Source organism: Melospiza melodia, chromosome 14 (assembly GCF_035770615.1).
Source record: "Melospiza melodia melodia isolate bMelMel2 chromosome 14, bMelMel2.pri, whole genome shotgun sequence".
NCBI classification, from domain to species: Eukaryota; Metazoa; Chordata; class Aves; order Passeriformes; family Passerellidae; genus Melospiza; species Melospiza melodia.
The window spans coordinates 3,645,106-3,670,062 of NC_086207.1; the positions used below are offsets into that span (position 1 = coordinate 3,645,106).

The window sequence follows — 24,957 nt, forward strand, 5'->3', positions numbered from 1 at the left end:
TGCCATCCAGCACAAAGCACCAACAGAGCTCCCTCGGTGAGAGCAGGGCAGGGATGGGAACCCCCAGGCACCTCCAGCTGAAGCAGGGCACAAAGCCCTGGCGGCACTCACAGCCTCTGAGGCTGAAGGAGAAGCTCCCTGGGCCACAGCAGCTCAGGGAATGAGCTCCAGCCAGCCGTGCACGGGGGCTGTGGGACTGGAGAGGCTCTCAGGACACAGAGTGCACTCACAGCGAGCTGAGATCCCCTTCACACACAATGTCCTTCCAATGGTGGCATCCAGGGCCGAGCCCCTGTGACAGGCTGAGTGATGTGCAGTGCCACAGACAAAGAGAAGGAAATGCAGCTGACCTGACCTGCGATTTCCCTCCTCTGAGCAAGAGGGTCCCCAGGTGTGTGAGGAGCACTCATGTTTGCTGGTGTGCTACAGACACCTGGGGAGCACCCTGTGGCCAGCTGTCCCTCCTGCTTGCCAACTGCACAGCTACACCAGCAGGAGAAAGAGGAGGCTTGGAGCTGAAATTCAGCCTATGCCTAGGACAGGAAACAGCTGGACGGCAAAGAGAGGATTATTGGGAGGCCACAGAGGATTACTGGGAGGCCACACTCTAAGGCCCTTCCCCAGTCACTAGCTGGGTGTGCACAACCCTGTGCTTTCACACAGGACAACCTGCACACACCATCACCCGAGGCCAATGCCCAGGATGATCCCAGCAGCTCTGCTCCTCCAGGCATCCTGTCCTCAGGAAAGCACCCCTGTGCCTCCAGTGGGTGTCCCAGCCCCACTGCAGTGAGAGCCCCCAGCCCTGCCAGAGGGTCCCACCTGGGCACAAAGCCCCAGCCAGGCAGGGCAGCCCAGGGAACAGCAGTTGTTTGCCAGCCCCCTCACACCTCCAGGATCCCAGTGGAGAGGGTGTAGCTGCCACACAGACCATTCCATTCATGTCGCTTATGAAATGGTTTTAAAAAAACATTTATTCTTCTTGCCTGCTCCTCATCATTTACTCCTACTAGGACTCTGCTCTGGCATGTTAAAAACACTCCTACACAAAGGGAAAAGTTGTGGGAACACCTTCTTGCTGCCTACAGAGAACCCACACAGCAAGGAAGCCACACTTTGAGGCTGGTAGGAATAAACTGGGCTGGCTGGGTGAGCAGGGGCAGCAGGTCCTGCTCCAGACTTGAACCAGCCCACAGGAGGGAATTGTAACACGGGCACAGGGTGGCAGGGGCAGGATAACCATGGCACAAACACATGTTTACAGAGCTTGGCATCTACTGAGCACTCATGCAACCTTTGTAACCGCTGCTAACAAATAATAACAATAAATATTAATAACCCCTCCAGGCTACCTGTGCAGCCATCAGCTCACATCAGCCCCTCGAGCAGCAGCTTGGCCATGACACCACCCAACACAGCTCCGACAGCCCTGCCAGGTGCCAGGGATGTGTCCAGCAGCAGGAGACAGCCCAGCAGTGCCTGGGCACGGTGGGGGCAGCTCCTGGCACCAGCAGCTTCACCAGCACTGCCACAGCTCCCCCAAGAGCAAGGGAGGCGTTGTTGTGTGTTGGATAAAGCCAGAACCGCCCCTTCTACGCACCCACAGCAACCCTGACCCTGCTGTTTATACAGCTCGCACAGTTTAACACTAAGCATCGTTTAGTCTATCATTTAAATTGACTTAATTAATTCATTCAGCAAGCTGCATTCACACAAAACGCTGCTCTCCAGAGGGCAGGAGCACAGCTTTGAGCTGGGGTGGTGTGAAGGCTGAGCAAGGCTGCCCTCACCCTCGTTAGCGGCCGTGGCACAGGGGCCACGCTCATTAGTGCTGCTGGCAGAAGGGGCCACGCTCCACCGGGGCTCAGCGCGACCCCAATTCCATGAGCTGCCTCCCCCAGACCCTCCACGCCAGAGACAGACTGCTGAGTCCAGCATGGGGAATCTTCTCTGCCAGCATGGAGTGCACAGAAGCAGAGCGTGCCTCGGAGATCAGAGGCTGAATTTATCATTTATTATTTATAAGCAGCGCATCTCTCTGAATTTCTGGCAGCTGCTCTCACAGGGCTCTGCTCTGCCTGCACACCACATGACACTGACTCCTCAGAGCTCTGGGGTTGGCAGGGACCTCTGAGCCCACACCAGAGCACTGGTGCTGATTTGCTCCAATTTAGGACTTCGGGACTTGCCTGGAGATGAGAGTGCACAGGGACCTTCAGGACAAACATCTTTCTGAAAGCTGTCACACTGCCTGACCTCCACCACATGAAACAGCTTTTCCCTTCCTCTTCACCTCCCCATCACCCCGAATCCCAGCCAAAACACCTCTCATCCTACCCATACCTATTCCCTTCTCCCACTCCTTGCTGCAATTTCCCATGCACAGCACAGACAATAAGTGATGTTTTCTCCCCCCCTCAGATCTATCCTTTCCACCAGTTCCTATTTGCAAGGTGACACGTTGCCTCACACTATCCCAGGAGTCTCCCAGCATTCCATGTGTTTTTATCCCCTCTGCTTTCCCAAGCTTGGAGAATCTAACAGGAAAGAAAGCACATGCTGCACTAACAAGGTCCCAGAGAATCCTGATGTCCCACTGCAGCTGGGCCCACGAATTGCCAAAGATTTAACTGGCTTGTTCCCAGCCTCTCTGGAAACAGCTTTTTGTATTTTCCAAGTTCCTGCTGTTCACCCATGGTTCTCATAGGGAATAACAACCTCCTTCCCCTGTCAGATGCCAGCTTCCCTATAAAGAAACTCAATTAAGAGGTTAAGAAACCATGGAAAAAAAATTCCTGCTCAGTGTTACAGAAATCCAGCGGTGATGGATCCAGCACATGACTCCCACAGCAGCAGCCACACCACACTGCCTGCCCAGCACAACCATCCCTGCCCCTGGCTGAATCTCAGTCAGGAGCCCCAGCTCAGCCTGCAGGTTTCCTTCCCATGGGGATTGCCAAGCCAAGGAACCCCTGCCAGTCCCTGCAGAGCACTGGCACAGAGCTGCCCCAACAGTGGGCACGCAAAGGACTCCTCCAGCTGCCCTATTGATCTGCCAGGAGCCACGAGCTGTGAGCTTCATGAAAAATGCATTTTCTCACCTCTCCACAGAGCGCCAGTCGGTGGTGACAGCTCTGACTCCCTGTGACAAGCCAGGGGACCGGGAGCAGCAGGGAGCAGGATGGCACACGGGCAGCAAACGTGGGGCTCACCTGCTGCATGCCCTGGGTATGTGCACAGGAATAACATGGCATAGCAGCTTGTGGATTGAGCTCATGGAATGCCTGGCTGGATGTCCAGCCCTGGCTTGGCTCCCACATGCTTCCAGTTTTGTGGCAAGCTCCCAGTTGAAAAGGCAGAGGCCACTGGGATCCACCTCGTGGGTCAAACCCAGTCAGGAGCTGCCAGACTGGCAGCAAAACCTGGGATAAAGCCCTAACAAGCCAATCTCAAACCCAGCCCTGAAGGGGAGGAAGGAGCTCTCTGGGGATGAACACAACCTGCTGCCACACAGGCTCCCTCAGGACCAGTCCTGGCTTTGTCCCCAGTCCCTGCATCAATCTGGACACATCAGTGCCCACGCTGGGGCTCAGCTGCTCCATTCCAACACTGACACCGTGGTTACAAACACTGAGGTCAGCAGCAGTAGCTCCCTGTGCTTGGATCAAAGGCTTGATGCAAGTTTGCTTTTTTCCCCTCCCTGCACTGGGCCTTTCTCAGTGGTTGCAGAGGATGCCTTTGTTAAGCAATTAAATAAGCCCTGGGACAGGAATGAGCATGAAGGGAGAACTGAGAGATTGCCAGTCCCACCATCCAGAAGTGACTTTGTGGTCATTGCCATTCCTCTATCCAGGCATTTCCCACCAAGACTGAAAAGCAACTCCTGCTCCCCAACCATCAAAGCTTCCCCAGGACAAAGCCAAAGCAGAACAGCCAGCCACTGCAGGCAGCATTCCTTAACAGGGTTTTTCCTAAGGAAATTTAAATTAAAACAAGCCCCAAGGCCTGCAAATGCAGAAGCAAATGCACAGACACAGAAAGCTGAAAGAGAACATAATTCCTTCCTTCTCCTGTTGTTCATCTGCCACCCCTGCTTTGGGGAATGGTTTGTTGCTTTTTAGAGCTATTTTAGATGTTACTTGCAGCAATGTGTGGAGAAAACAGTTGAAATGTGATGGTGCAGCATTCTTTTTAATTAAACAATCCCTCAGGCACCACCAGGAATGGCTCCAGTCAAGCCCAGGACACTGCAGGTCTGCCTCCTCGGGGGGAGGTGCTGGCCCCACTCCTCCAGCACAGCAGAAGGTCTCCCAGGCCCCTCTGGAAGTCTGCTATCAGATGGCCCAGATCTTCTGCAGGCTTTGTCCTTCCTGCTGCCATCCTGGCTTTTTGCCCTGTCAGCCTCTGCTAAGCAGAGCTTTGATCCCCCAAGCAACTCCTGGTTCAGGGACCTTCCTTCTTTTTGCTGCCCAGACAGGAAGGACATGGAGCTGGAGCTCCCCATCACCTCACCTTCAGATGGGAAGGCTTTGATGTGGTACAGAGTGCCTGGATCTGAGATTCCTCAGGTCTCTTCAAACAGCAGCAGAGCCACAGCTTGTGATCTGTGCAAAAGAGCATTTTCCTTGGGAATGGAAGTCACGCCAGCGTTCATCTCCACCTTGTCATGGCAGAACAAGCTGCATCGGCGCTTCAAAGAGCTCCTCAGCCTTAAATCCTTATAAAAAGTTGACTAAGTGGAGAACCTGTCTCTGAACATCTCATGAATCCCAGCAGAGGTTATGAAACAGCTTTCCTGTGACCGCCACGGGACCCCGCACACGCCGCTGGAACCGCAGCACCACAGGGAACGCTCTGCTGCCCCAGGAGATCTGCATTCACGGGTTGTGCAGAGAGAACTAAAGAGCCAGTAAAGCTCCCAGGTCCCTCCTGGGCTCCATGACCAGGCTCCCTGCTCCTCAGAGCCGTGGGGTTCACTCAGCAGAACTTCAGCTCCATCCCCATTGCCCCTCAGTCACAGCACTCCTAAACCTGCTCTGAGGAAGGAGAAGAACAGAGATGTGTTCTGAGTGGGTTTCCTCCACAATTTTCTCTTCTAAGGGACAATTACTCTGTTTGTAACCTCAGTACCTTTCAGTGAAAGCACTGTTTCTCATCTGGAGCTCAGACCAACAGCAGGAGATCCAGACACTCAAAGGGAAAATCCTTTTGGTGAGACACCCTATAAAGAGCCATTTCATGGACTGGCATATCTCAGTATTGAGCAGCACTGCTCCACAGAGGGTTCTTCCTTTGACAGTCCTGGCTGTCACTGGACCTGCTGGCTCTGCAAACACCCAAGCAGCAGCCAAAGGACACAGGGACTTTCACTCCCATGTCTTGGTGTTTGCTGTGAGGTGATTGGCAAAGCCAAGAGCTCGAAATCTGCTGTCAGAGCGAGCAGCAGGCTGTTCCCTCACACACCCTCAGCTCTGATCCAAGAGGCACCTGCAGCACCTTCCTCTCTGCTGTGAGACACCAGAACATCCTGAGCAGCTGCCTGTGCATCCTGGTGGTGCCATGGCAGGTGGGACATGGCACATCCACCACAGGTTTGCCACACCACGTCTGTACATGTCTGAGCTTCTCCCACGATAACTGCAGCTCTCAGCTGTCCCCTCCTGCACACAGGTTTTCTACCCAGCCGTTCTGCAGAGCTCCTCCATCAGCTGCCATCTAAATGAAGCTGCTCTGTGAATCCAGGCTGTTTCAGTGACAGCCTCCACAGTGACTTCCAGTGACCACACACGTCACACGTCAAGACAAGTTTGGCACTGACCCCAGTGAGGGAGTGAGAAATCTCCACACACCCAGAGGCAGGCAGGGGCAGTTCCTCATATGTCAAAGGGAACAGCAGTGGGAACAGGCCACATGTTTTCTGAGGCAAGGACCCTGACAAATGGCACATTTATTGTGCTATTCAGGAAGAAACAATAACTACAGTGGCCTCCAGTCTCCAGCTGTTTTAAGTCTGTACTTAAAGAAAGAGCAAAAAAAGACCAAAGCAAACAAGGCTTCCACAAAACCCTCTGAACTGGCTTTTAGCTGCTGGACAAAAGCGTGGCAGCAGGAACTGCTCTGCATTGTCCCATCTCGTTCCTGTTTCGTAACAGCCCCGGCACTCAGGCAAAGCACAGCAGCAGCAAAGCCCTGCTTGGGTGCTGGAGCTGCCCTGACTCCAGCTCCTGCCTTGCCACTGTGCTCCAGGTGTGCTCCAGGTGTTTCCCAGATGTGCTCCAGGTGTTTCCCAGGTGTGCTCCAGGTGTGCCTGGCTGCCCTGGCACGTGCTGCCTGCTGGGCTTGTTCATCCCAGGGCAAGGAGCAGGGAGCCAACCCAGGCACCTGTGATGCCATGAGGATTTTTGCCTTTTCTTTTATATACCTTTTATGTATTCTCAGTGCCCTTATTCCTTATGTCTGATCACTTACCATAAGCCTGGCATTCTGTTAGGCCAGAAAACCAAACATCCAAAAGGCCTCTCAGCTGGAGGCTGGAAAGCCCTAAGCTGTCTTGAGAAACCAAGGTCCCCTCTAAAATACATCCTGTAAACTAAAATTAAGCCCATCTAGTGAGAAATACTTTGAAATAGGAAAAGATATCAGGCTGTTCCTTCAAGCCTCTCATTGAGGCATCTTTGTTAAATATGCTAATTTGCAAGGTCTATAAATTGTATACGTGATCTACCATGTGTGTGCAGTTCAGCACATTCCACCTTGGTGAAGTGGTGCAACATAAAGATCCATATTAAATACCAAGATAAAAACCCTTTTTCCCCTATCTATGTCTGGCTCTTAATTTTAAGACCAAGGAAAAGGCATCACCTGGTGGGTTCTGTGTGCCAAAGGCATAGAACAGCAGCACCCAGGGCTCCATGCACAGCTCCAGGATGATCTCCTGGGAGCACATTCCCAGCACACATAACTCTCTGTCTAATCAGGCACTCAGCCCTGTTTTGGAGGAGATTTACAGAGAGGTTTTTTTTCTCTTGGAAGCAATAATAGATGGACAGCAGGAAAGGGAAGAAATTAATGAACAAGTAATCATTCCCAAAGTTGCAAATAGGAACAATTCCTCACTCTGAGACAACCCTGGAAAACAAGATTAAAATGCTTAGGGGACATATTCTGAAAACTGCAGGTAATAGAACAGATAAAATGTATTTACACTATCTCACAGGGGACATGTACTTTTTATTCTGCTGAGGAATGTAATATTCTGCTGCTCATTGCAGAGCTAAAAGGGTGTCCTAAAAAAAGGAACCTAACAAAGTGTTTTTAGTGGCAACTGGGTCTGATTCCAGAACACAGGTTCTCCTCTGCCTCGCCATGGGAGCCACAACCAGCACCTGCAGACACACCCAGCACACAAACACCATTAATAATCCATGCCAGCAGCACCGTTACCAAGCAGCAGAAAGGAGGCTGGGATGGCAGGGGGGGTCACAGCAACGCTCTCTGCACTGATGTTTCCCAAGAGGAGGAGGCAGGGCTGCCTTCCTCCACTTCCCAGCGCCCGCAGAGCCGCGGCTGCCAGCGAACAGACTGTGCCTCAAGTAGCCGCCAGCAGAAACAATTTGTCATGTGTCAGATCAAATAAACTCTTATGAGGCCACTGTGCTCCCTGAAGCAGACGGCTGCCAAACTCCAGAGGAGAAATCCAAGGAAGCGAGCTGGCCGTGTCAGCCCCGAGTGCTTGAGCAGCCCAGCACGCTCCTTGTTGTGAGACTGCAGATCCCGTGCAGCACCCCATACCAGGCAGACACCAGCAGCTCCCATCAGGAACAAGGGTTTGGTGTTTAAATTAGCACTCCACATAGTCCAGAAACTCCACATTCCTCATCCAGTGGCACAGCACCTCGCTCATCCCAGGGAGGCCTGAGGAAGGCTGGTATCTGCCAGGTGTCTGGAATGGGCTGCAATGGATTATCACTTGTCTGAGCAAGTGCTTCTCCCCTCCCAGCCAGCACATGCTCTCCTGCTACAAGAATTCCCTCAAAACTGCATTACAGATTACTACCTTTTCATTTTAAATAGACTTATTTTTGTTCACTCCCAAGCACCATTGTAGTTCCCCATGCATTGGGCTTGTGCCCTTGTGCTGAGGCCCCTTGCAGGTCCTGTTTGCTGCATAGTCCTGCAAGAGCCACTAAAGCACAGGGCCCAGGCATGTCCTTGTCTGCAATCCTGCTGGGCAGAACAAACCCCTGAAGTTGCTGTGGGCACTTCTGCAAGAATAAATCATGCCAGCAGTACTGTGAGGATCTCAAATCACTCACCTGCTCGTGCAAAGACCAGGCTCAAGCACTCCGTGGTCTGCACAGAGGGCACATCCCTCAGCCCAGGGCTCAGCCACTGGCTCCAGATGATCAGTGTGCTCCATCTGGGAGCAGCCACCTGAGCCCTGCCACAGCCAGGAAAGCCTCTCCTTCTATAGATGATGGATAATGGCCCCATAAAAGTGAGTCTGCAAGAGGCCTGAAGTTCCTAGCTGGAAGGAGATTAGTTTATGGCACAGTGAGAGCAGCCACAGGCAGAAAGGCAGGAGATGCAAAGGAAGGACAGGAGAAGCTGGACGTGTTGCTTCAAGTCACCAGAAAGCAGCATCCTGCCCCAAACCCCAGCAACAGAGCCTTGACACTGCCTATCAAAAAAAGGAAGTGAGCAAATGGGAAATCTGGCAGCCTAAAGCAAGGAACAAGGGAAGAACAAGGATTCAGGCATGGGGTATTCCCCCAGCATTAGCAGGGCCAGTACAAACCTCAGCTGTGAGGAGTTTTCCCAGTTTATTTAAACAGCATCCGGTGCCTGATGACGAGTTCTATTTATACCCCTTCTGTCTGTACCAGGACTCCTCTCCAGCCACAGGGACTGGCAGGAGCACAGGACCCCATCCATTGCTCCAGGAGCCTCTCACCAGCTCAGAACACAACCCTCAGCCGGCCCAGGCACCAGGAGAGCTGCAAAGGACTCAGGGTGCTGCTTCCAGCAAGGAGCAAACAACACAGGCTGTGCCTGGAACACGGCAAGCGTTACACTGAGATGCCAGGGAGGAGGAGGAGGTTACGGCCTCCCGTCTGTCATTTCCAGCCATGCTTTTCAGGCAGGTACAGCTGCACAGACATCAGGAGTCAGGTTCCCACAGATTCCCAGCCTTTGCACGCTCCAGTTTCCAGCCAGCAGCTCTCTGGACTGTGACCCAGCCCAGCTCAGCGGTGGAAAGCAGTGCCAGCTCCAGGCACAGCCCTTGCCCCCAGCCTTTGAAGGCAGGTTAAGCAGGCAAAGCCTTAGGCATCAACCCAGGACATGGCTTGAACTCACATCTCTGAATGGAGACTCTTCCTCTGAAAAATTAATGCTTTGTTCAGCTCTCTGCCTTTGGGAGATTTCTGAGAGAATCAAAGGGCTGGAGGGCAGTGGGAGTCACACTCACATCGGGTTCCTCAGCAAACTCTGGTTCTGTTCCTGAACAATGGTAATTTCTCCAGACACCTGGAGAAACCAAATCTGCCTCAGCCAGCCCATCTCACCCTGCTCCTCAAATCTGAACAAAGGAGCCCATTAACAGCACCAGTGACAAATTTCTTTACCCAAGAACACGTGTCCAAGTGCCACGCTGTGAGCACTCAGATGGTTCCCAGAAGCCTCCTGCTGATGTGGAACACTCTGCCCGAGCTTCCCCACACACACTCTGTACTTGATTACCCCACGCTTGCTGGGAGAAGAGGAACAAAATGCACTCCAGAGCCACTTACTGATTCCTGATTTGAGTACAACCATGGCAGCAGCACCATTTTTCCCTCCCTCTCCAAGGCTGGCACATGCCATGTCCAGTTCCCAGAGACAGGAACCTCACACCCAGCCCTTCTGTTCTGTCACCCTCAGGAGGGCCCATCTGGAGGAGCCATCACACACTAGATACCAACACAGTATTCAAAACTACATGCAGAACTTGCAGAAGCACTTAGATCACCCACGGCTCCTGCTGGACATTTTCCACAGTGTAAGAGTTTATTTTGTGGGCAGGAAGAGAGCAAGAAAATTAATTAAGGCAGAGTAAGAAGAAAAAACTCCTCCTGAAGTGAGTTAAATACACTAAAGCAGCAGTTGTGAGCAGGCCAAGTCCATTTTAAGGGCTATACATTTTCACTTCCACAGTCTTGAAAAGGAAAATGAAGAGACTTTGTTCTGTATGCATATTGTCCACCATTTGTTATTGTCTGTCTATTGATGCTCAGTTGAAAAACAAAATTTAATTAAACCCCACAGTACTGCATTGCCTGCCTTTGAAATATGCCTGCATTAGTGTATCATTACAGTAAATGAAATACAGCTTCATATCGGATTTTTCAAATAACGTCCTAAAACTGTTACAAATTAAATAATACTCCTGCAGAGAGAAATTAAGAGACAGTGTTTTTAGCAAGGGCAAAGAGATGTTTACAGATGAAGTCTGGAATAAGACGTGGAGGCAATGGGGCAGAGTTGCCACAGGGCCCTTCCAGACCTTGTTGGGAGGGTTCTGTGTGCCAGAAACTAGAAAGGAAAGAGTGTGCCAGGGGCAGGCACACAGAAAGGGCAGTGTCCCAACCCCCCAAGAATGTCTGCATGACCAGAACAGGGTTTTGGGGTGTGCTCAACCCAGAGAGGTGTTTCTGCATGGGGGAGAACTCACTGCAGCCACACACCCTCCACGTCCTCCCCAAACCCGGCCAATGCAGCAGCAGCCATGGGAGTGAAGCCTTGTAACCACTCAAAGCATTGAAAGCCTGGACACTCAGTGGGCAAGGAAAGGATCCAGGAAGGTGCTGTTGTGGCAGGATGACAAATACCTACACAGGGAGGAGAAAAGCAACAGGAGCTTTGTTATCTCGGGGTAAGTAAAAGCACAAGTGGGTCAGTGAGTCAGCATTGGGCACAGCAGCAACGCCTGATGTGGAACACAGCAAAGCAAGTGAATATTGCATGAGCCTTACAGCTCTGGCTTCAAGAGATCTTCTCCTTAACAGCACCTGAGCTGATGCCAAGTGTTCTTTGACGATTTATTTACTCCAAGAAACCATTTTCCCTAAATAAGAGGAGCCCGTTACCTTATCCTTCTTCACGTGAGCCTGGAAAAGGCTGCGCCCTGCAGCTCCTGTGGCCTCATCTCCATGGTGATGCACCAACACACACACTGACTCCAGCAAGAAGGCAAACCTCTCCAAAGGAAAGGCTGAACCTCCCAAAAAGAAAGGCTGAACCTGCCCAAAGGAAAGGCTGAACATGCCCTAGGAAAAGGCTGAACCTCCCCAAAGGAAAGGTTGAACCTGCCCAAGGGAAAGGCTGAACCTCCCCAAAAGAAAGGCTGAACCTCCCCAAAAGAAAGGCTGAACGTGCCCAAAAGAAAGGCTGAACATGCCCAAGGGAAAGGCTGAACATGCCCAAGGGAAAGGCTGAACATGCCCAAAGGAAAGGCTGAACCTGCCCAAGGGAAAGGCTGAACCTGCCCAAAGGAAAGGCTGAACCTACCCAAGGGAAAGGCTGAACATGCCCTAGGAAAAGGCTGAACCTCCCCAAAGGAAAGGCTGAACCTCCCCAAAAGAAAGGCTGAACCTGCCCAAAGGAAAGGCTGAACCTGTCCTAGGAAAAGGCTGAACGTGCCCAAGGGAGAGGCTGAACAGCCCCCAGGGAAAGGCTGCAGGTGGCAGAGCTCTCAGCAGCACCAGGCCTGGCACAAGGTGTGCTGCAGGTGTTGGCAGGCAGGGCTTCCCTGAGAAGCAGAGCAGGTCAGCCTATCAACAGGCTGGAAATGAAGAAAACCTTGCAAGGGCACCTCTGGATCCATTTTATAGGAAAACAGCACATTTCCAGCTGCTGTCCATGCCAGGGAGCAGCAACTGAGAGACAAGTTCCTGTAGTTCTCATCAGCCTGTGAATCAATTATTTATAGGAAGAAGGTTCAGCATATAATCATTGAAAGCTGTCAACTTCCAGTCCACACAGAGCTTCCTCTGTGGAAAGGCTGCTGGTCTGTGAGCCAGGGACTCCTCACCCCTCATGTCACAGGATTAAAAGAGCAGCTGTGACACGAGGGGATCCATTACACTACAGCCACAATGAGCTCTGGCACCCCAAGGCACTAACAGCACTCAGCAACATCGGGCAAAAACCACAGGAACACAGCAAATGCAGCCCAGCATCCTTCCTAAAGGAAAAATAGTGGTGAAAGGGCATTGGGAGTGATGTAACAGGGCTGGCACATGGAGCAGCTGGGGAAAGAGACTCTGACAAGGCTCTGTGGGGCCAGCCTGTCAAAGGCAAGGCAAGCACAGCACTCAAGCACCAGCCCAGTGCTCTGCTACCCCCACAGCAAAGCCTCTGTAGGGATCAACAGCTCTCAGCCACTCACCTGCACACCCCCAATGCTCTCCATCAGGAGACTCTGGCTTTGTGCTTCCCAGGCTGTGGCAAAGCCACCCCTAATGGTTAAGAGCAGCACAAGCAGCTTGCAGAGAGGATGGAGATTGCTGAGGCTCTGCAGCTCCCGAGGGTGGGAGCAATCCTCGAGTGCCACAATCATCAGGCTGTGGGAGCACGCCAGGAGCAGGGCAGACAGAGGCTGAACACGAGCAGGCTTCACACTCCCAGGTACTGCAGGAAACGTGCTCATCCTCAGCTCACCAGCACTCTTTGAGCACAGCCAGAATGAGGTGTGAACATTAAAAACACACCAGAGTGCTGCTCCCAGTCTGCTGGAGGAAATAAAGGGAGGGGGATGTCTGATGGGGAGGAGAGGGCGCAGCACAGGCACCTCTGGAAGAGCCCTGCCTCTGCAGTTCAAGGTTAAACACCTCCTTTGCACTCATCTCTGAATCTGCCTCTCTTTAAAGCTGCACCAGGTAATTAGAATCATTATAACTATTATTAGACCATAATATTATTATAGCATTTTTGCTACACTTGACACTGTTGGCTGATAGATTTAACTGGTACATAAGAAATAACTGTGCAGAGATTTCTTGCAAATGAGCACCAACATGGAAGACATTAAAGCATTCTGCATTCAAAAAGTTAATTTTATGGAAGGACATTTGAAATCAAAATTCTAAAATTAGGTTAAACCTTTAAAACCTGCCGTTAAAGGAATTATTTGGGCTTTAAGTAGGCAACCATTTAAAAAATCCTGACTTATTTAGATGGTGGAAGACATATATGGCTTGGTATCTCCTTCAGATCAACATATGCATCTTTTTCCCATCTACTCCAGAGATTTCTAAATCATCCTTCCATCTTCCTTTCCCTCTCTCTGCAGCAGGCACTTGAATTATTTGGGCAGAGTCTGACTGCACAGGGAACCAGTATAATCAGGGCTCTTACAACCTGCTGTCTGCAAATCCTATAGAATTATCAGCAAACACACATCCAGAATAAAATACAGCTTCCTGCAGCCCATGAAGCCCAAAGGGCTTTGCAAACTAGACTTGGGATGCAATTTATCCACCACTGAGATTCAGCTGTAATCCAGAGTGGAACACAACCTTTCCATCCATATTTAACTACAGCACACAGCCCCCTGGAGAAAAGTGAGGAAGAATCCAACAGAAGCCATAGGAAGGTTTTAGGGAGACTGAATTTTCTCCCCTAGAACTGAAATTAGGTCAGGGCATCCACCAAGTTGGACACAACGATGCTTGTAGGTGCCTTCCAACTCAGAATATTCCACGATTCCATGACTCTACCATCAGCCACAGACCAATACAGGAGAACAAAGAGGGCACAGCATCTCCATCCTGTTGATGGTGTCCCTGAAGCACAGCTGGATTGAACAGCTGGGTACCACAAGTTACCAGCCTGGAAAGGAGGAAGACATGAACACCACAGAGGAATCCTGAGTTGTCCTTAAATTCAGTGGGGCCCAAATTTCACCCCACAGTTACACCCATGTGCAAAGAAAGATGGAATAGCACTTCAGAAAAGGACCAATTCTTGAACCTCAGGCAGCTGAGCCCAGCAGCTCAGTACTCACAGAACTCAGGGAGGGTAGAGCTAGGCAGAGATGTTTGCTCCAGTGAAATCTATTTCAGCTCTTCCTTAAGCAGTTGGCACTGAGGTGACAGCAGAGGCCTGGTGCAGTGAGGTGTCCTGCATGACACACTCACCATGACACAATATTTGGGATTAAAAATGAGTGTCATTAATTTCTCCAGAGCAGGCAGTTTTCTCTTTTCCAGAGAAGAGCAACCCCACAAGGAACTTGGAATTGCTTGAGGAGAAAAATGCATTTTTGCTACCTTAGGCACACACAGACAAGCCCTGCTCTCACTGAGGAGAGACTTATGGAGAGAAAAGGGGAGCAGGAGATGCTGGACACAACTTCCCCCATGCACAGCCCACTGCTGAGGCAGCTCTGAACGGGAAGCAGGGCTGAGGATTGTCTCAGAGCTGTGACAGCCCCAGCAAGCATCAGCAAGAAGCCCCAGGTGAACAAAGTTCATGAAAGCTCTTAAAAATCACCTCAGCCTTCAGAAGGAGAGCACAACACAATCCTCCCCTACAGAGACCTGCCCATCACACCTCTGACCAGCACAAAGCAGGTTTTTCACTCTATCCATCTGATGCTTTCAATAGCCAGAGGAGTTGGGTCTGGGCAAGCTCACCTTCATGAGGCCCAGTGCTCATTAATAAGAAAAAAAAGACCAACCAAAGCAACTCAACCCCACACACTTGAGGGGTAGCCATCAGCAATTCCCTGTCACCACAAGAGAAATCCTTGTGTATGAGCCCTGGGAGCTCAGCCCAGGTCTGCTTCTGTTCAACCTTTCCATTAATAGTTTGAACAAAGAAGAGAAAGCACTTTTATAAAACCTGAAAGGATGCCCAGGAGTTAAGAGCTGGAGGCACTCTGGAGGTCATGATGGGAATTGATAAACTGAAGAAAAGTTCCCAAAACACCAACAAATCAATAGAAAGAAAAGCAAGGAAAACAATGCAAAGAAGTGTACTTGGAAACAGCACAAACAGAGATCAAGCACACAAACAGAGTCCAGGGGAAAGTTCTCCAGACAGAGGGAACCTGGGGAAAACTGGGGACCAGACTAAATGTGCCAGCACTGTGACACCACAGCTCCAAAGAGCTGAACTCCCCTCTGTGATCCAGAAACATAAAATACCCAGTTCTGGGCTCTGTGCTGGTATCAGCTCTGAGGTACACACAAACCAGAGGGTCTGGGCAGCCAGCAGAGCAGTCAGCAGTATAAAACATGCTGCCCTACACCAGCTGTGGAGGGGTTTCTCCATCCCTGCTCCCTCCAGGGCCAGTCCCAGCTCTCAGATTTTAACAGGGTTTACTCACAAGGAAAACCAGCCACAGGACTCCCCACTCTATGAAGGCAAGACACAAACTGGCTGCTCAGTTTGCTGCAAGGACAAGTTAGATGGGCTGTCAGGCTCTGAGAGTGGGATTCCATCAAGGCCCAGAGGGAACTGGGCCCTGTCCAGATCTGCACTACCATCCACCGCTGCCCAGCCTGGAGCCAAGCATCTCTCACCTGGCTCAGGACAGGGGCACGGACAAGGAGGCTGTTCCAGCCCTGTATTTCCTTTCAGCATCCTCCATCTGGCTACTCCTACAGCAGTGACAAAGCCAAATGAACAGCCTTCTCTTCCCCAAAATACAACAGAGCTCCTCATCCTGCTGAGGGGCACCCACACAACACAGAGCCAGCACTGCTGTGACCGTTTCCATTCACGCCTTCCTTATCCCTCACTAACAGAGCTCATCAAGCTTCATTTGCCACCTGCTGCTGCAGCAGAGAAGCCAGCAGGGAGTGGGATGCTGACCTGGGGGAGGGCATGGCTTCCTAGCTTCCCTCCTCCCCTTCCACCCCACTGACCTCTGCAATGCCTGAAGCCCACAGGGGCCATCACCCAGCCCTGCCCACCCCAGACACCTTAATTTGAGGGGACAGTTGTTAAAAGCCATTGCCACAGGGTGTTACAAAGCAGGTGACACCAGAACACAGCTGCACCAAACCCAACCAGCAGCTTGGGAGAAACCCAGCAAGGGGGCAAAAGCTACAAATCTCATGCAAAAGCAGGGCTTAGCTCTCAGGAACGTTTCACATTTCCCAAAGACTCAGAGGGATTTGGGGTTTTGCTGAGCTGCCTTGTGAACCACAGCCAGAATGGATCTCACGGTGAGCAGGCGCCGTCTCCCTTGGCAGGGCTGCTTCCCAGAGACCCCCAGCCTTGTGTCACTTCCCACTGCAGGTGCTAAGAATATCTGCGTGCTCATAAAAAATAGCAACCAGCTTTTGAGAACTTATCAACAAAGTGCTCAACAAATCTTAATTAAAGCTGATTCACCTCCCTCACGAGCCTGAGTGGAGCGTTTTTTCTCAGAGGAGAACACTGGGTGTAAGAGCTGAGGTGGGTTACAAAAGCCACGGAGGGAGTCAGTAGCACCGAGGATTAGCACATGGAAAGGCTGACTATTATCCCTAAATTTATCCAAATTATCCACTGCCTCACAAATTCTCAAGGTATGGCTGCTGTGCTTTCAACCCCATCTGCTCAACCCAAGCAGAAGCAGAGACAGGTGTGGGGGTGCTGGAGTTTGCCAGGTGTTTTATTGCTCAGGCTAAAGGAATTCTCCACTGTAAAAATGAAGGTGGTGGTGGCAGTAGCACCACCCCTGCTCTTGTGCTGCTTCAGGACACAGGGACAACACTGTGGGGTCAAAGGCTGTTCTGACAGTTCACCAGGAATTGTTTCCAGCTGATTTCTTACCAAGAATTGTATTTGTATCCTTTCAAATTTAGTAAATACATGGTCACATAGACAGCAGCCTCCAGAACACTGCTGCTCTCACCTCTGCTAGCTGGACTCCTACACTGAAGTTTCTGGGACAGTATTTTGGATACTTCCACCACAGAAATACCCTAGAAGCTGCTGAAAAACTAAGTGGATTAGGCTGGGTCATTTTAAGGCAGGATTGGGGGAAAGAAAAGACAGAAACTTAGAAGTGCATCCCTTAACAGTGCTACTCCCAGAGAACAAATGAATTCAAATGATCACAGGGAGCAGGAGCACTGCGGCAGCACATTGGGTAAATGACAGGGCATGTCACCATCTTCTAACATCCTCTGGACACTTATCTGCACTTAAAAGGCTCCTGCCAGGCTGTGCACGGACCAGCTTCTTCCACAGACAGCTCCACCACAGAAATGCCTCTGCTGATCACCCTCCTTTGGCCCGCACACTGAGCAGCACCAGCGCAGGCAGCTCTGCCTCTGCGCTGCACTCAGACAGGGTTAGTTCTAGCAAAGACACACTGCAGAATAACTAAAGAAATTGTGTCTATAGAGCTTGGTGTAAACCCAGACCCTCCTGAAGGTGGGCAGCATCAGAGCTCTGTCAAAGCTCACTCCTAATGCAAGTGTTAGTCAACCACTGAACTTAAACATTTTAAGGCAACATTCCAAACAGTGTTTATATACAAAATCCCATTTGCTCAGCGTTCTCTTCCTGGTCTTGTGGAATGAATGCATCGTTTCACCAGTTCTCCTGCCAGAAAACCATATGCGGGCTTGTACCAAAACAATTAAACCAGTTTTAAAATTCAGACCTCATGTTACAGAGCGCACACCCTGAAGAAACATCCATTTTAATATCCCAGAGCTACTTCAATTTTTCCAGCACGTTTTTATTCCACAGCAGCCTGGGCACACAGTAGGCCAGAGGTCACACAACCTCGTGCTCCAGGCAGGATCCAATCTGTGCCCGTTGGGGGAAACTCACGTGTAAGATTTTTGTTTAAAAGCCCTGAGTGTAAGGGACCCCTGCCCTGTGTGCCAAGTGCCCCTCACAGGGCACGCGTTTGCTGCAGCACTCCAGCCGCACAGGCTGCCCGTCCTGCCGGGGCTGCCGAGCCTCCGGGGCCGCACACGCAACGTCCCCAACGGCCCGGCCACAGCCAATGAGGGGAACCGGGCCGGCGGGCAGCCTCCACCCGGCAAGGCCTTACCGCCGGGTCCGCTCGCGCGAGGGCAAAGCAGGGAGGCAGCAGTGGGTGCCCCCGGGCCGGGACCAGGGCTCCGTCCCGGATCGCAGATCCCCGACCCGGAGCTGCGCCCCGGCCCTCACGGGCCGCCAGCACCACCGCCCCCTGCTACCCCCCCCACCCCGACTCACCGCTCTGCACTGCGCACGCGCCGCCCGGCCCCAGCCGCCCCGCCCCGCCCCGGCCCCGCTCTAGCCAATCAGCGCCGTCCTTGCACGAGCTCCTGCCATTGGCCCCGCCCGTGGCCCCGCCCCACTCACTCAGCACGGCCCCACTCTTGGCCACACCCCCTGACCCGTGCCTGTCTGTCACCACCGCTCTTGGTCCCACCCCCTGGTCCTGGCCCCACCCCCTGATCCTGGCCCCGCCTGTGCCCTGTGAGGCGGCGGGGGCGGCGCTGTCTTGGCCCCGCCGTGTCCCGGACTGGATTCGCCGGCCTAAGCCTGAGCCTGAGGCGTGTCCCGGGCCGATCTGAGCCATGTCCCGGGCTGAGCCTGAGCCTGAGCCTGAGCCTGAGCCTGAGCCTGTCTGACTGAGCCTGAGCCTGAGCCTGAGCCGTGTCCCGGGCCGATCTGAGCCATGTCCCGGCCTGAGCCTGAGCCTGAGCCGTGTCCCGGGCCGATCTGAGCCATGTCCCGGCCTGAGCCTGAGCCTGAGCCTGAGCCTGAGCCTGAGCCTGAGCCTGAGCCTGAGCCTGTCTGACTGAGCCTGAGCCTGAGCCTGAGCCGTGTCCCGGCCCGATCTGAGCCATGTCCCGGGCTGAGCCTGAGCCGTGTCCCGGCCTGAGCCTGAGCCTGAGCCGTGTCCCGGGCCGATCTGAGCCGTGTCCCGGGCTGAGCCTGAGCCGTGTCCCGGGCTGAGCCTGAGCCGTGTCCCGGGCTGAGCCTGAGCCTGAGCCGTGTCCCGGGCCGATCTGAGCCGTGTCCCGGGCTGAGCCTGAGCCGTGTCCCGGGCCGATCTGAGCCATGTCCCGGGCTGGGTTAGTCGGGCTGAGCCGTGTCCGCTGCCCTGGGCTGCGGGAGCCTCCCTGGCTGTGGGAACGGCGTGTCCCGGGCAGCAACCCCATCCTGGAGGATCTGTCCCTCAGGAGTGAACGCCTGCTTTGGCGTGCCTCTGTGCATCGTGTTAGGTTGGACTAATGCAGGAATTTCTCCGTGGAAAGGGTGGTCCGGCCTTGGCAGGGGCTGCCCAGGGAGGTGTTGGAGTCTCCTGCCCTGCACATGTCCAAGGAAGGGCTGGAGGTGGCGCCCAGTGCTCTGGGCTGGTGACAAGGTGGGAATATCTGGGATGGATGCCTGGGATCAGGAGGGAATATTTGCAATGATCTGGAGATATTGGCTTTACACATCACATCATCCCTGCCACAGGCTATTTCAGCACCCCCTTTATTTTTCACAGGTTTAGAGGAAGGTAGTGAGGTTTCAGGTAAACACAAGGGTGTAAATTCTCAGTCTTGGCACCCCTGGTTGATGCTGAAATGAGGTGAGAAAGTCAGAGAAGGCACAGGGAGCTCACTGGTCCCCTCACCTCATTCACTCAAAGCACTCTGCTGATTAAAATCATGCCAAAGCATTTCCCACCCCTCTCCGAACTGCAACTGAGTGATGGCATTGCAGAGATGATGGAAAATCAGCCACGAGCTGTGCAGCCCTCCCTGGTGAGGGCTGGGCTGTGGCTGAGGAACAGGCCATGGGATCCACTGCACAGCATCCAAAACCAACGTGCCAGCCCCAAAATTAAACTGCAATGCTTAATCATCTAGTGAAAGGTGCTCAGTGACATCAGGGGACCTGTCCCTGGGTCACTGTCCCCACGGCTCTGCTCACCCATGCTGTGTTTCACTGCTGGCACCCACAGAGATGCTGGAGGCAGGAGATTGACTGTAAGCAAATCTCAGCTCTCCTTGCCAGTAATTGAATATTTTCAATCTTTCCAGGTTGGTTGTAAACATCTCAAAAACATAATCTGGAATCAAATCCCTCAAAGCCTGTCAGGAGTGCACCAGAGCTTTATAGATGTTTATGATTTTTGTTGAGGTTTATAGTTTCTCAGGCAGCTACGTGATTGCTGCCTGGGTGTAACTCCTGGCTTTTGGATGGGGGAAGTACTGCTGTACTTCATCCTCTTCCTCCTCCTTTTGGGCTCCACACACCAAGCCAAGGCTGGCAGCCAGGCAGGACTGGTCTCTCTGCTTGCAGCCCAGCAGCCAAATGTCAGCTGGGGCACTGAGAAGGGGATTTTCCCCCTGCTTGTCTCAGGCTGCTGCACACCAGACACTTTGGGAAGCCTCACTGAGATGCTCAGTCCATCCAGAGAGGAGCACTGCTGCATCCCCGGGCAATCCCAACCAAATCCCACATCTGAAACTGCTCCCACATCTAAGAGATAAGAAAATACACTCTGCATGTATTACCTTCTGCATCTGGAGTTCCTCTCTCTGGTCTGATGGGTTGGAGGGCTTTTTCAAAAGGTATTAGAGAAGATGGGTGTGAGAGAGTAATTTGGGACTGGGAGTAATTTTTCATCAGTATACTTAAAGACAATCACAGCACTAGGAGGGAGGCCTAATTGTGGAGTTGTGTAATTAGTTTTTATGTCACTGCAATTATTCTGTTGGCTACATATAAAGAACATGGGAAAATGCAGCACTTAATTTTAAATCAAGACTTGATTCTCTTTTAGTAGGTAATTGATGTTGATCACATCACTTAGCAGCAACTATAAAATGTGCTATTTAGATTGTAAAAGGATAGAGAAAAGGACTGAGCAGATAGGTAATTGATGAATCGCGGGCAGCGTTGGTGGGAGGCAGCAGGAATCCCTCAGCTGCCTCTGCCTGCAGCTGCTCCTGGGCTTCCTTAGTGCCCAGGGCTTTACCAGGCACTGAGCCTCTGTCCCAGTCCCACAGCATTGCTCTGTCCTGGACTGCAGTGGAACAGGGCAGCTGCTTTTCATGGAATTGATCCCTCCTGGTTAAACCCCTTCCTTTAAGCAATCCAAGTTTTCTTTGTGAAATTGATCCCTCCTGGTTAAACCCCTTCCTTTAAGGAATCCAGATGTTCCTCTGGCAAAGGTGTGTGAGTTTGCTCCCAGGACTGCCATATGCTCATCTGGAGCCACCAGGCTCCTCTCCTCTCAAGGCTGTTTGGCTTCTCCAGTGACTCAGTTGTGGCAGTGTGTCCCAAATTTGGTCACAACAGCTAAACACTCCCAGATACATAACTGGACATTTAAGTCCACAAGCAAAATTAAGTCCCAAGGTGCCAATGCTGTGAAGCCTCACAGTGCTGCCCTTGACAGGTAACTTAGTTTTTGGTGATGTTTTCATACTAAAAGTACCTGCAAGTAGTTTTGGTTGGGGGAAGACCCAGAGACAAGGCCCACAGCAAGGCACAGACATCCAGAGGGTTCATTGCCCTTTTCTCTCTGGAAGGATGCCAGGATGAGCATGAGAGGTCTCTGTCCTGGGTACAAAGCAAACTCCACAGGCTGCAGGAGACTCTTGAGGTCACATTTCCAGGTGGCAGGTCCAGGCTTGGCACTTGCACCAAAACAGATGGATTTGTGGCCAGACAAGCCACTGCATAGAGTCTTACCAGGATTTTTAAGTGAAACACTTTTCCCCTTCAGCCTTTCCTTCCCCTGAACCTCTTTTGTGTGCTGTGCAAAATATGAGATGGAATTTGGGCTCCAGTGGGTGTAATTGCTGAACAGCCTGCCCTGGCCAGCCTCACTGCTGCCAGAGCGCTGCCCACAGCCACTTTCCTGCTGACACAATGAAATGCATTTTTACAGCCCAAGACATGAGTCATGACCCAGCCTGAGTTCAGAGCAGAGCATTTTTGGAGTACTTATGACTCCAAAGAGGCCAGAGGGGAACCCTGGACTTGAGATGGGATCACAGCTGCAGAGTTTCCCCAGTCACTTTTAAAAATGTTTTTTCTCACCCATTTTGTGTGCTGGGACGTGAAGACTATTGTAGGACCTGTTCTGCCATGTCAGCATCAGCCTCTCTGAATTGCTGTGAGGATCAGATGAATCCATCTTGCAGTCTCTTATCACCAGCAGCACAAATCCTATTTCATTCACTGCCAAAAAAAGAGACTCATCCAAAGGCTTTTGCCATCAGTCCCTCGGGGGCTCTGGAGCCATAAGTGGGATGCAATGAGCCCGGGGCCATCCCTGCTCTAGAAGGGCTCTGCCGGCGGGGATGCAGCTCGGGGTTCGCGGGTGAGCTGCTGCCCATGCAGCCCTGGCACAGCTCGGGGTCAGTGCCCACTGGGTGACAGCCCCTGACAGTCCCTGTGCCATGTCCCCAGGACAGGACAGCTGTCCTGGCACTGAGGGCTCACCACCCGCTGGGTGACAGCCCCTGACAGTCCCTGTGCCGTGTCCCCAGCACAGCTCTGTCCTGGCACAGCTCGGGGTCAGCACCCACCGTGTGACAGCCCCTGACAGTCCCTGTGCCGTGTCCCCAGGACAGGACAGCTGTCCTGGCACTAAGGGCTCAGCATCCGCCAGGTGACAGCTCCTGACGGTCTCTGTGCCATGTGCCCAGCACAGCTCTGTCCTGGCACAGCTCGGGCTCAGCACCCGCCGGGTGACAGCCCCTGACGGTCTCTGTGCCATGTCCCCAGGACAGCTCTGTCCTGGCACAGCTCGGGCTCAGCACCCGCAGGGTGACAGCCCCTGACAGTCCCTGTGCCGTGTCCCCAGCACAGCTCTGTCCCCATGGGAGCTGTGCCAGGGTGAGAGGGGCGATGCCGGGGGGGTGCTGCCTTTCACCCCCGTTATTAACGGCACCGCTCGGCACCGACGGGTTCTTCACCGCACACAGGGCCCCCGGGCTGCCCTCGCTCGCTCCCGCCTGGTTAAATTTGGATTAAATCAGCGAAGCCAACACAGTGATAATTCCCGGTGCTCTCCTCCGGAGCCGGGCACAAATGAGGGGAAAGCAGGGAGGAGGATAAAGCCCGGAGTGAGGGCACAGGCAGGTACAGGAGGGATGTGAATGGAAACTCAAGTTTTCAGTGCCACCAGCTCAGCTGTGACCAGGCAGGGATAGCGACCCTAGGGACGCTTTTCTAGAAGCCATCATGCCAGATGACCTGGGCAGGGGCTTTATGTGTGCTCAAGCAGGGATTTGGGTGAAAAAGGCAGCAAGAGGACAGTTCAGTCCCCTGCCTCCTCCCCACGGAACAGAGCCCGGTCACAGACACACAGTCCTGGTTATCCCCCAGCAGAGTCAGCCTCCCTTGGCCTGGAGCAGTCACTCCCTCCCAGGGCTGAAGGTTTCAGATCACTGGTCAGCTGCGGGCAGCACCATCCCTGCCTCTCTGGCTGCCTCCCCCAGGAGCCACATCCTGGCTGCCACCTCCTTGTCACTGCATTTGAAGCACATCCACATCACAGCACACACAGGCTCAGGAGCAGGGACAATTCATAAAACACCTCCCCTAAGGTAGAAATGAGACCACCCATCTCAGCAGTGTCACACCACTAAAGGAGAGGGGATGGTTATGAGCCATTATTCCCTGCACAAATGGGCTTTAAATCATCATCCATCACCAGCACCCAGCACTGGATGTTCCAAAGGTGTCCAGCAAAGCCTTTGTGGCTCCTTTCCACCATGGCATGGGTGACCACATCTCCATCATCACTGGAGATCCTCACGGAACCTCCACACCCACACTCTGCTGCTGCTCTGGGAAGAAATCAGCCCTGCCAAACATCAGCAAGACCAAACGTGCTGCTTTGGGGTCTCAGGTCCATCTCCCTGGGATGGGATCACAGGAGGACAGAGCTCCCCAGCTGCCCCACTCCTCCTGGCCTGGAAGGGAAATTGGGTTGTTATGGAGCAGCAGTGCAGGAATTGAAAGCCTTTTTCCTTCTGGAAGCCCTTGAGGCTGCCAGTCTCAGCTGAGCCACTGCTTGCCAACAGTTTTTCATTTCTTCTCTGTTTCATCTAAACTTTCCATTGGGTTCCTCATCCATCTGAGCTGCAATGATAAATATGGAAATAAAGAGGCATTTACAGCCCCTCTCTTGGGCTGATCCTGTGTGTAAACAAGCTGTGCTCACAGCATCCTCCTCTCCACAGTGCTGATTCAGCAGCAGCAGGGTCTGCCCAAGACTCAGTGGGCTGAAGGATTTGGGGGAAATCCCTGGGTCACTGTGGGGAGAAAATTGCAGCAAAAGGAATGGGGCAAGCAAGGCCCACAGGGACTTCTGTAAAGGACTAGAAGGGAAAGAACAACAGCTGAAGAGCTGGATGGGCAAAGTATGAAGAAAGGCTTTAATTTGCACAGAATCTCCTAATCCATTAATCACAGGGACATTTGTGTATGAAAACCTCCCTCTCATTTAACACTATCTCAGGTTTGTCCAAGAAGGTAATAACTGTTTGGCAGGGGAGTGGGAGGGGCGAGGTGGGACAGGCAAAGGCCATGGGCTTGTTTCCAGGGAGAGATCAGCCATTAACAGCGTGGAGCCAGCCCAGGGATGAGCAGCCATGAAAAGCACTGGACATGGCAGTCCAGGAGTCACAGTGGCACTGGGGACACCAGTCCCCTGAAAGAGGATGTCCCAGTGCCTCTTGGCTCTCTGGAGGTTGCCTGTAAAGGCTGGACAAACTTGCCTCGGTGCCTGGAATAGAAGGTTTGGGGGTTTAAGAGCAGACTCTGACATCTTCCCCTCCCCTCCACCACAGTCATTTCCTCTCTATTCAAACTGCTCCAGTGTTCCTTTCCTTGTCCCACAGAGCTGGATTGTGAGGATCATCCTGGAGGCAGGGGGAAGCTCTGGCAGCATAGCATGAACTGATCCATCCCCTGATCTTCACCTGACGCTTCTCTCAGGTTTAACCTGTTCTGCTTTAA

General features: G+C 52.5%; 1 protein-coding gene across 1 annotated transcript in view; it reads right to left on the minus strand.

Annotated features, from left to right (window-relative positions):
• SIL1 (SIL1 nucleotide exchange factor) overlaps window positions 1-18,110 on the minus strand; it is a 433,884-nt gene extending 415,774 nt beyond the window's left edge. Inside the window, exon 1 of the mRNA XM_063168343.1 lies at window positions 18,044-18,110. The gene's annotated coding sequence lies outside the window, so the exon portion shown is untranslated. The remainder of the gene's footprint in view (window positions 1-18,043) is intronic.
• Window positions 18,111-24,957: the final 6,847 nt, after the last annotated feature.